The sequence below is a fragment of the Odocoileus virginianus genome, chromosome 27 (genome assembly GCF_023699985.2).
Source record: "Odocoileus virginianus isolate 20LAN1187 ecotype Illinois chromosome 27, Ovbor_1.2, whole genome shotgun sequence".
Lineage (NCBI taxonomy): Eukaryota > Metazoa > Chordata > Mammalia > Artiodactyla > Cervidae > Odocoileus > Odocoileus virginianus.
In genome coordinates, this window is record NC_069700.1 from 21,229,539 (window position 1) to 21,242,256 (window position 12,718).

Here is a 12,718-nt window from a genome sequence, read left to right on the forward strand (position 1 = left end):
ATTAGATTTTCCAGAAGATAAAAATAGAAGATGGGAAAAGCCAATAGTAACAGTATCTGAGAATTTTCAATTGTTCAAAGTTGAGAGTCCCAGGATAAAGAAGCACAAGAAAGCTAAAGCAGTGTGTTTAAAGACAACTGAATGCATTATTAAAAATTTGAAAAATGCCAAAGACAACAGAAAATTGTAAAGGCCAACAGAAAAAGAAAAGATGACTTACAAAGAAAAATCTTAGACAAATAAATACAAATTTCTCTCTTACTAAACTAAAATGGACAGAACACAGAGGAATAGTATATTTAATTTACCAAGAGAAAACAGCTATTAGTTGTTAGTATGGAAATTCTGACACTGCAAAGCTGTTGTTTAGGAGAGAAGCAAAGTAAAGATAAGCCAAACAAAAATTAAGACAATTTACTGTATACGGAATCTCAATGAAACAAGCACTAAAAAATGTACTCCTATAAAAATAAAAACAAATAGAGAATACAGGACCTTGGTAGTGATGTTGGTAACTTTAGATAAGTTGTGGCTGGCAATTTTCAGTGCAACCACTTAAGAACAGAAATCCTAAGTATATTTTCCAAGTCAATAGAGGGAAAGTGAAATAAAGAAAACTTGGTTAATCTAACACAAGGCAGGAAGGGAGGAAATAAGCAAACAAAAATCATAGAAAAGAGAAAGCATAAAATGTATACATTTTATCTATATCCAATTGTATTGAAAATCACAGGAAATAGATGAAATGCACTTTTAAAACAGAAATTGTCAGCTAAATCAAGAGCCTTAAATATCACTTTTGTAACTTAAAATGCACACACAGATATTTTATATGATTTATGGTAACCTATATATGTGCTAAAATATAAAGACATGATTTGGAGGGAGACACATGGTCTTCTAATTATTAATTACATCTGAGGAGAGAGAAGCTGCTTCAAATAACCCTGTGATATTTTATTTCTCAGAAAAAGTTTAAATCAAATATGGCAAATATTAACATTTTAAATCCAGATGGTGGGTATATGAACATCTTTTGTATATTTGAAATAATTTAAAAACAAAAAAAGGAAAGGAATCACAAGCTCATACAAAAGCTTTTTTTGTAAATAAATCAGTTTCTGGGACATGGTCTTTGACCAGTATACATTCAACCAAACATTTATTTTCTCTGAAGTCTATATTTCCTGCAACTGCATGACCAGGGTTCCAGATTTTGTCAATTTATGTTATTTACATTTTTACTGTGGTGAGCCTGAGTCATGAAAAATGACCAATTGTTAGAGAAATATTTTGTATCCATTACATTCTTACTTCAATGGAAAATTGCACTACTATATTTAGGAAAATCTTTGACAAGAGTTCAAGCAAAATGATTTTTCATGCTAATCAGGAATTAAGTAGAAATTAAATTAACCATAGATCTGCATTTTGAAGATTCAAGCTTTTGCAAGGTTTTCTATGAACATAAGTAGATTAAATACATACTGCCCTCTCCTTCATGCAATGTATTCATGCATGCAATAAAAATCCCTATTAAATGCAGTACTATAATAGAATATATAGAAGATAATATATTTTTTCTGTAAGTTGAAAATCCACCCCCCCAAAAAAAAAACCAAAAATACTCAACTCACATTTGCTACATTTTTATTTCTTGGAAGTCCAAGGAATTTTTACCATGACAGTGATTTTGTATTTTTAATGACAAAATGATTTATTCATAAAGAATCTATTTGCTGGAAAAAATACACACAGTTTGATAATTTTATTATGTTAACCAGGAAATGCCTGCCTTCAACTATGAGAGAACTGAGTTTCAAAAATCTCTCAGTTATCAATGTTTTACATATAATTGCTATTGCTTGAAGCCAAGACTGGGGTCAGTCTCTGTTCGCTGAATTAACTTTTGCACAGGAACCCTTGAAAAGAATGTTGCACTGCCTCTCTTCATTAGACAAATTATTTCCATGGCCAACACAATTATGGAATGTATTTTCTTACAGTTAACTGTTCTTGGATTTTTGGCTGAGGGGGGCGGGTTGGTATTTGAATAATCTGTCAGTTCAGGCTTTGATAATTTTCCATGTTCTGCATAGCAGGTCATGTAAGAGTGATATTTTTCTTTATCCTATACATTAGGTCCCTCTGTTCTGCTGACTATTTTTCAGTGATAGTCTAGGCCAAGAAAGTTAGGTGTTGAGAAAACAAACTCATGACCACCAGCCCTTCAACTCACTAAAGCCAGAATATCAACAACAAAACAGAACTCCACCTTGATGATGTAAGAAGTGCTGGAAACATACTTTATTCACTAAGGGAAAAAGAAATTCTAAAAGAGTAAGCTATTTAATGGGTCCCTGGGATGAGATCTGGAAACCAGAGGAGGAAGGATAGAGAGATATTGATCATGTATATATCTAACTTGGCACATGTTCAGCTGAACTGAGTTCTTTTGTAGCTCAGATGGTAAAGAATCTGCCTGCTCTGCAGGAGACCTAGGTTCAGTCCTTGGGTCAGGAAGATCCCCTCGAGAAGGGAATGGCAACCCACTCCAGTATTCTTGCCTGGAGAATTCCATGGACAGAGGAGCCTGGTGGGTTCCAGTCCATGAGGTCTCAAAGAGTTGGACATCACTGAGTGACTTTCATTTTCAGCTAGTGCTGGAAATGGATTCTCCTACTCTCACTCTTTCTCCTTCCCCTGTCTTTGTCATCTCATTAGCATTAAAATATGTTTATCATTGCTAAAACATTCAAAGGAGTTTGGATTTGGAATATGAAAGAAAGCCTGGGATTATGGATGGGAGGTTTTTTTTTTTTTTTGAGTTTATAGTTATTGCTGTTCAGTTGCTCAGTCGTGTCTGATCCCATGGACTGCAGCACACCAGGCTTCCCTGTCTATTACCAACTCCCGGAGCTTGCTCAAACTCATGTCCATACAGTCGGTGATGCCATCCAAACATCTCATCCTCTGTTGTCTCCTTCTTCTCATGACTTCAGTCTTTTCCAGCATCAAGGTCTTTTCCAATGAGTTGGCTCTTCGCATCAAGTGGCTAAAGTATTGGAGCTTCAGCTTCAGCATCAGTCCCTCCAATGAGTATTCAGGACTGATTTCCTTTAGGATGGACTGGTTTGATCTCCTTGCAGTCCAAGGGACTCTCAAGAGTCTTCTCCAACACCACAGTTCAAAAGCTTCAATTTTTTGGCACTCAGCTTTCTTTATGTTCCAACTCTTTATGAAGTTTGTTTGTCTGAGTTTATACTGGGATGTAAAGTTGTGGAAATGAGGAGGCCATGAAAGAAAAACTGAAACGCAGGTTGAGAAGAGTTGACAGAGGAAGGAATCTGACTATAGTGTATAGTCTCCAAAATTTCTGATCAAAAAATGGATGCTTCTTCCTCCTTGTGTTGGGATGCTCCAAAACCTGTACCTCTTCTTGAAAGTGAAGAGCTTCTATTGTGTCCTGGTAGAAGCCAATTGAAGCAGTGCTAGCTGCTATGAATTTCTGGGGGCTTAACACACTAGAAATTTCTTTCTCTCTCATGTAAAGTCCAAAACTGATGTTCATGATTGATGAATGGGTTGTTTTCGAGCAGTGGTGAAGGTATCTAGCCTCCTTCCATCTAGCATTTTTGCCTTTTTCAACTCCTGGCTTTCGAGACCACTCTGCTATCTGTCTCACATCAGGAGACGGAGGATAGTGGTCATGCATGAAGCCTATGACCAGGCCTGAAAGTGGCATACAACAATTTCCACCCTGGCCACACCTGACTGTAAGGTTACTGTGAGCTTTGCAAAAAGAAAAACCTGTCTTGGTGGAAGAATCTGTCAAGTCCAGGGAAAATTTTCAATTTTTGTGTCCTCACTGATGTCTGATATTCTACTCTGAAGCAGTTTTCAGTTGGTTCTTATCTCTGTTGACATATAAACTACAGAAGTAGGATTTTGGGACACATGGATATTTAGTCTTTGTTAGAAATTGTTACTTTTAATTTGTGAGTCATAACCCACTAGCAGGTTTTGACATCAATCCAATAAGTCAAGTTGTGACCTGATTTTAACAAAGAAGAAAAAACAGAATACAATTAAAAAAAGTCTCAGTGCATTACGAAAAGTATAGATCAGTATTTTTACATAACTTTTATTTCAATTGTGTGTATATATATATATATATAAAATTTACTTTTCCTTTATTTTATTAAAAAATTTCTAATTACATAGATATTAAATATATATGCAATGTATAATTGCATATTGCATGTACAAAATAAACACTAATATATAATTGAAATAAAAGCTACATGTTATCTGTTTATACATATATATATGGATTATTCAGCCAGCTGTAATATTTTTTTCTTCCTAAGGTTGCATAAAAAATGCAAAATAATAGTGTAATTAGTTTACCATACCATTCTTTCAAAAGTTAGGACTTGACGTGGACATGGGGAATAAAATAAATCTATCATATTTCACAATTTTGCATGGTGTTGCACAGAGGGAGTGAAACAGAGTGTCTACTTAAGTTCCAATATAACCTGAAATTTCCTTTTTCTGTAGATAACAATGACAGGGCAGGAGATTTGTGAAATATCCTAAGAAATTACATTTCTACACAAGGCAAATGATGAGTCGGTAGCAGAATTACAAACTTAACTCCCAATCTGTTTGCCTTCTGTCAGTTTTGGATAGATACTCTTTTTTTTTAATCATCATTTCAAGAAGTATCAATATACATGCATAATATCAGTCCTGTCATCTAAAGTTCTTTATATAAGCAGGTGGTTTTGGACCTTGCCTGCAGCAATAGCCTTTGATCATTTAGGGGCTGCTGATGTACCCTAGGCAGCTCCAGTTAAACAGTTATTTGTAGTAATTTAAATATATACCTTTATATTATATCTTTAATCTTTGTGCACTCATAATAGGCTCTCAGTATGAGAATATTTGAAAATATTTTTCCCCCACAGTTATACTTCACCTTTTTCTTTCTGGGGACATGCGTAGTAATTGTTTTTTTTTTTTTTCCTGTATGAATATAATTGAGATTTTACATAGGCATGAATAGTTGATAAATACAAGTATAGATAAGCCTAGTAAAATCATTTGAGATGGTTTTTATTGGTTTTTATTATTTTATTTAAATTCAACTAATTGTTTTGGATCTAACTTTTGAAACTAAAATAGAGAGTTTTTCAGGAATCCAGAATGATATTTATTTTACTCCATGAATGGTTCAGGAAAAAATGGAATTATATAAAGTTATTAAAGAGAAGGAGGATACAAAATTAAAGGAGTGGTCAGTTTGGTCTCCACTCTTTTTTCATATTAAGGCTCAAATATTCCCAATCTTTAGAGATGGAATAGCTATAAAACCAATGATGCTACAATGCATTTCCAAGCAGTATCTGAATTCATGGTTCTCAAATAGACAGCCAATTCTGATGGGGGATGCAGGGTGAGTTCAACTAGAAACTAATCTAGTGGCTGCATAAACTATAAGAAAAATCTATCAAATTTTTTTTTTCTTTTGATTCCACCAAGAGGCATGTGGGATCTTAGTTCCCCTACCAGGGATCAAACCAGAGCCTCCTGTGTTGAAAATGCAGAGTCTTAACCACTGAACCACTAGGGAAGTCTCCAAAATGTATCAGTTTTAGACACAAAGAAACATGCTCTTGAATCCTGACTCTGCCATTTATTCTAGTTGTGACTGTAGGCAAATTATTTAACCTCTCTATGCTTAGGTCTTCTCATTTGTAAAGTAGGAATGATAATACTTTATCAGTCAAGAATGTTTACTGTGAGTAACAGAGATACCAGCTCAAAATGTTTTTTTTTTTTAAATTTTAATTGGAGGCTAATTACTTTACAATATTGTAGTGGTTTTGCCATACATTGACATGAATCAGTCATGGGTGTACATGTGCTCCCCATCCTGAGCCCCCCTCCCACCTCCGTCCCCATCCCATCCCTCTGGGTCAAATAAAAAGAATTTTAGCTGGGAAGGGGTGTGGATGAGGGGTACCTAAGAGAAAACCGAGAGGTGCAGAGGCATACACCATCAGAGGAGCTGCTTGATTCAGGGTCATGTGTCTTCAAGATTCCAGCTCTCTTTCTCTTGCATCTCTCACAGTTTTGCTGTAACTAACTTTTGAGCTTAGGCATCATACAAGTTGTATCAATGGTAACAAAAGTAACTGGAAAATATCTAGACCACACAATTACATCCTAAATGAAGCAGGGAGAAAAGAGCCCATTTTAGAAAATGGCTTCCATAGAAAAGCTTCTTACCTAGAAAACTCCTAGAGAAGGCTCTTCTTGCCATATATTTGATCACATGACAGTCCCTGAAACAATTACTGTGGCCAGATGAGGGGGATAAACTGTTAGGGTCCAATCTTGAAATGGAGCATCAGTCTATCCTGCAAATAAATGCTGGCTCGCATGGATCTCCCAAAGAAATTTATGTTTTGGGCTTTTTAAAAAAACTTAATTTATTTTATTCATTTGGCTGCACAGCATGTGGGATCTTAGTTCCCCGACTGGGAATGGAATCCATGCCCCCTGCATTGAAAGTCCAGAGGCTTAACCCCTGGACTGCCAGGGAAGTCCCTAAGTTCTGTTTAAAAGAACAGAGATGCTGGGGAGACAAGCATTTGCTAGCTACTCCTCAACTACCCACATCTGTATGGCTTCTTCTTTTCAGAAAGGTATGCTAGATGTACCTGCCCCATCTCCCTTCCAAGGAGACCCTCCAAACCTGCTTTCCTGAGTGAAAAAGAGTTAACACACCAGGCCTGGTTGTTCAACACTAGTGTTATTTTCAAAAGGCTCTGCTATGTGACTGAGCCTTGACCAACTCCTGGGAACATGGCCCTTGGAATATTCCCTCTGTTGCTAAGTAATAAGGCTGTTTTGTACATCTGAGGCACCCAACCATGCTAGACCCACTTGCCAAGAAAGTTTATGCAGACACTGTGCTTTCGGGTGGATACTGGCTTCCTGCTGGGGATCTGGAGTTGAGGAAATCATGGCTGGCCAAGCAGGTGAATATGCTGACTTAACCAGCCCTCAGTAAGAGTCTTGGAGTCTGAGATGCAGACTTCCTTGGGCAGAAATGCCATGCATGTGCTATTATTATATTGTTAGAGGAAGCATCCTGTGTGACTTCCATGAAGGAGGGCTTTAAAAACTTATGTTTATTTCCCAACAGCCTCCAGTGGGTACACTTTTTCCCCTTGCTCACCCTGCTTTATATCTTTTAGCTGTAATACATGTTGTTGTTGTTTAGTCTCTAAGTCGTGTCTGACTCTTTGCGACCCCATGGACTGCAGCCTGCCAGGCTCCTCTGTCCATGGGATTTTCCAGGCAAGAATTCTGGAGTGGGTTGCCATGCCCTCCTCCAGGGGATCTTTCTGACCCAGGGATTGAACTCACGTCTCCTGCATTGGCAGACAGATTCTTTACTGCTGAGCCATCAGGAAAGCCTTTAGCCTCAGTATAAATAATTGTTTCTGAGTCTTGTGGATCCTTCCAAAGAATCATCAAAAGAGTGTATGGTTGGGCTACCCCTGCAACAATCACACTGCTACATCCAGATCCAAAACTAGGAATCTCTAGGTTAGGGACAGATTTTTTTTTTTAATGCCAGATCTTAAATATTTTATGCTTTGTGTCATACTGTCTCTGTGACAATTAGTTATTCTGCTAGCTATGGTAATGCAATGTGAAAGTAGCCATTTAGATAACAAATGGATGTGGCTGAGTTGTGATACAATTTTATTCACAGATGTAGGTGGGAAAGAGACAGGTTTGAGCCACACTGTAGTTTGTTGACTTTTACTCTAGGTAGCCAGATTTTTGGCTTTGTTCAAATGTAGCTTCCTATAGTATGATGATTTGATCAAATTTAACTTGGAAGTGTTAACCTCTTACAATGAAATCAATATATGGTGGAGGATAACAAATTAAAAAAACACATTACTCAGTTGTTTGTAAGACGTATGTTTCTGTTGGACCACAATAAGTCAGCTCCTTGACCTGGGAGCAAAGTAAGTTCTTAGCTGATCTGGTATGCCTACAGCCCCCTGGGAAGTATCTCCCTATCCATTGGCACTGAGATCACAGGGTGGATAGGAGTTTGGGTGGTATTTACCTTTGGGGCTTCACACAGTACTCCTCTTGGTGTGGGGCCTGAGAATTGCCTGGGGGGTAGCGTCATCAACAACCATAATTCCTCATTAATTGGTTGAAGGTTTTGCCCTCAAACTATTTCCTTAATACTTTAATTGAATTTTAAACAGACTTTACTTTTATTGAACTTCAAGGGATAATAAACAAAGCCAGGGATGTTATTAGATTATGGTCTTTGAGTTTATAATGTGCCCTGAGAAATTTCTCAGAAATAGGTGTTTGTCTCATGGTCTTTGCCTTGTTCTCTTCTAGGGAGCAATTCAGAACAATAGGTTGATGGACTGGGATATGGGGAAGTCACTCATCCGCATCTTTGCAATGATCTTTGCAATAGGAAGGAATGGCCCCCTTTCCATGTAGTGAATATACAAGAGGTTATCTGAGAGATGCCCAGGCAATAAAACTTTTCTCGGGCCCCAACTGTATCATTTGATAGTATTTCTTCTCCATAATTTCTATTACAATTGATTTTAGCATGAAGTGAAGTGAAAGTCTCTCAGTCATGTCTGACTCTTTGTGACTCCATGGACTATACAGTCCATGGAATTCTCCAGGCCTGAACACTGGAGTGAGTAGCCTTTCCCTTCTCCAGGGGATCTTCCCAACCCAGGGATCGAATCCAGGTCTCCTGCATTGCAGGCAGATTCTCTACCAGCTGAGCCACAAGGGAAGCCTGAATTTTAGCATGGGCCTGGATAATTCAGTTCTTTTCCCCCTACGTATGCAAAGACAACTTCTAGTCACCTTTAATTACCTGAAACACATCAAAAGGATCTCTCCTAGAAAAGTGAATGTTCTTTTATTTTTGGCCTAGAATTTTTCTATTTTCTATAGGTTTTTATACTTCAGTTTCCTCATCAGTAAAATGGTGATCATGATTGTACTGGTGTCATCAGGTATCGGGCTTCCCTGGTCGCTCAGCTGGTAATCTGCCTGAAATGCAGGAGACCAGGGTTCGATCCTTGGGTTGGAAAGATCCCCTGGAGAAGGGAATGGTTATCCACTCCAGTGTTCTGGCCTGGAGAATTCCATGGACTGTATACTCCATGGGGTCGTAAAGAGTCAGACACATGACTAAGCTATTATTTTCACTTTTCTTTCATCAGGTGTTAAATGAGCTAATACAAGTAAACTGTTAGTACAATACCTGGTGCATAGTGAATAGTTAATATATGATAGCAGAAAAAGGCTCTAAGAGCTAACACACTATTGTCTTAAAAATTTCCTAAATCTTTCAAAGCTTTGGCTCAAAATACACAGACTGAACCTAAAGCTACAGCTGCTATTGTACATGTTTTGCTTTTCTGGAGCTTAGGTGCATTTATTTTTGTACAAACAATTACAAATCATTATCCCCCACCCCAATGTGCAACAGCTCACTGCTGGCTGCCTCTCACTGGACCCCTCACAGCCTCCTCCAGAAAGGCCTCCAATCTTCACTTCCAGGCTCCAGGAAAGCAGAGGACAAACCCACCCCACCGAGGCCAAGCAATAAAGTGCCTGATGTAGAATGAGAGGACAGAACCCAGGCCACACAGCTGGCTGGCCCCCTAGAACCTTCCTAGGCCCAGCTTGGAGGAGACCCTTGATCGAGTCCAGCAGCTGCAGACAAACGTGTTTCAGAAAACCCCAAACTGGCTGGGATTCCCCCATTCTCAGCCCCAAAGACTCCTCAACAGGTAAACTTCACTGTTGGATGGCAGAAAAGGGGAAGTGCCCTTTCAAGAGCCCAGCTAATGGCAGCTGAGGGAAGGGGCTAAGAAAACAGCTAAAGGTTTGTCCCTTCTTACCAGAGTCACCCGAACTCTGGAGGAGTTCATGAAAAATATAACCCCAAGACTCCAGGAGGAGATTAGGAAGGGAATCTCAGACCCTCAGGGAGCTGAGCCCCCTATAAAGGAGTGGTGGCTGGAGGGGTCCAGTCTTATGGAAGCCAGATCTGGGAGGACAGACTCAAGGTGGTTGATGAGAGAGGAGGGAAGGTTCTCATACTCCAGGTTAGACTCTGACACTGGCAGAAGGATGCCCAGAGACAGTGCAACCAAGGGATTTCCTAAAGCCACTCAGCGCAGGCCCAAGACCAGGACTCCAGCCTCCAACCCCTGGGATCCCCTCAGCCACACAAATGTCCCAACGTGGCCTCCAGACAGCTCCCAACTCCACCAAACCTTTTATTGGCTCTGGGAAGTGAGGACGCAACACAAAGTTACCAACTCTTTGGGATAGGACCCCACAGTCCCAGAGAAGAGAAAGTAGCTTAGCGCCCATCCTGGGGCTCTGAGACCTCATGGAAAAGGACATGCCCTTAGACTCAGATTACTCAGAAGTACCCTGACGAACTATGCTCAGATCCTGACTGGACAAGAAATACCCTTGATGCCCGATTAACCAGAAACAGGCCCACATCTCTGATTTGACTGAGAGATACATGCACGAATGCCTGGAGAATACACCCTCTTAAAGGCTCCAACTGGTCTTGATTGGCCAGGAGACGGCCCTTTGTCGGAGGCTCTGAGGAGACCCATTTCTCTTGTGTTCCTCGTGAGGTTCCCACAGGCAGCGTAGTCTAGGTCCAGGAGGGCTGGGAGAAGGTGATTCCCTACAACTGGGCTCAGAAACACGCCATTCTCCATGATGGCGCAGCGATGGTGGCCCTTGAGGCTATGTTCATTCTGGATGGAGGTGGAGGCGACACTCGCCAGGCCCCTTAGGCTCATAGGAGCCGAAGGGCATGCGCCGCAGCAGGACCGCTGGTTGCACTAGCGGGGGGTGTGCACAGGAAGTGCGTGCGGTCACACAACTCCGCCACAGTCTCCGCAGTGAGCCAGCCTGTGCTCAACCAAGAACCGGACTTCTCCCCAGGGCCTTGCCTCTCTGACCCCGGAAGAAGTTGTCAAATTGGCGCGTGGACGGCGAGAGGGACGGCGCCCGACTCGGTGCTGGAACACCAGGCTTGCGCACGGGTGAGGCGCGCCACGCTGTCCTGGGGCTTCTGCATCTTGTTTGGGGACCCCAGACGATGGACCCCAGATGATGGACCCCAGACGATGTCGGGGGTCTGGTTGAGGAATTCTGGGGGCCTCGGCAGCACACGGAATACTCTGGCACGGGACCCAGGTGGTCTTGTTGCTCACATCGGCCGAAGAGCCCGTGGTGGGTGCATCGTTCATGTGGATTGTCCACTCCAGCCTGCTCGATCCCAGCTAGGTGCCCAAAAGGTAGCTGGAGCTGGTGGCAATCACACACTGGTGGCACCGGGAAAGCCTCCTCTTGTTGCTGAGACTAAGGACTTAGATACCGGTGATGCTCCACTTCTAGAGGTTGAAGGATGCGGCCAGGCAGGGAACGTTAATGAAAGACCCGTTTGTTGCTGTTCATCTCTATTCAGCATCTGCTGAGAGGCAGGTACCAGCGTCCCGTAGCTGACCCAGGGGGCAGGGAAGTGGGGTCACACTGCTGAGTGTGTGATGTGACGTCTCTGAGCCTCAGTTTCCTCCTCTCCCCTGGGGGGCGCCCAGCCTGGGTAGCACCCAGACCCCTCACAAGATGCTGGAGCGGAGAGAGCGGGAGTTTTGCGGCTCAGGCCACCCAGGTCCAGCAGCGGCCCTCGCTCCCCGGATCCAAGTGCCACTGCTCGCCGCCGGCACCCAAGCCAGGGAGGTGGATCAACAGTTTGTTTTAAGGAGTTTTCATATCTTGTAACAAAGGTTGCCAGTTTTCTCGGCTCCAGATGACAAAGTCCTCATTACTTTTCTTCCTACTTCAACTCAGCCAGTTCTGCCTAACTTAAATCTCTCTCAATACCCCACTTCTGGTTCTAACCAGCTATATGAATAAGAATCATTTAATTGCTAAAGATGGAAAATCCAAATCAAGATGGTGGGTGCAATCAAAAGGAAGATACATTGGCTGAATTAACTGAGCAATTCAAGGAAGACAGGATTCAGGCACTGCTTGATGTAGAGGTTCATGATGCCATTGGAGCTCGAGTGACATACCTCTCTTTGAATTCCTTGCCTCTGCCCTTCATTGATCAGTGCCATTTTCAGGCTGTCTTCCTTCAAGATGGTGAAATGGCTGAGGGAAGTTAAAGCTTCACCTATACTTACCACACAATTCAGAGTGTAAACCCATTCTGGTTGCTCCTGTTAGAAGGATAAACAGAGGCGTATTGAAAATTTTAGGAGTCTGTTTGAGCAAAAATGGATTTGACTTGAGCAGCACCAAACCAGAGTGGTTAGAAGTGCTCTATGCACAGGAGCTTGGGGAGCGACTTTTCCAGAGAAAAGGCAGAAGCAAGTACGGAAATTATTGATTGGCTGAAGCTTAAAGCATAGCTGGCTCTGATTGGTTGTCCTCAGTATTTTAATTTCCTAACCTTTCGGCATTTACAAACTTAAGATTTTGGTTTGCTTTTGAAGGCTGCCACCTCTGTCTGATTGCCTCCTTGTTTAATCAGTTTATCACTCCTAAGGAGAAGTCTCCCTAAGAGGGGCCCAAGGCCTTCCTTTATTCAATA

The 12,718-nt window shown here is 41.3% G+C and overlaps 1 pseudogene; it reads right to left on the reverse strand.

Annotated features, from left to right (window-relative positions):
- Nucleotides 1–10,583: 10,583 nt before the first annotated feature.
- LOC110132229 (alpha-N-acetylgalactosaminide alpha-2,6-sialyltransferase 6 pseudogene) lies at nt 10,584–12,242 on the reverse strand (annotated as a pseudogene).
- Between the last annotated feature and the right edge of the window lie 476 nt (nt 12,243–12,718).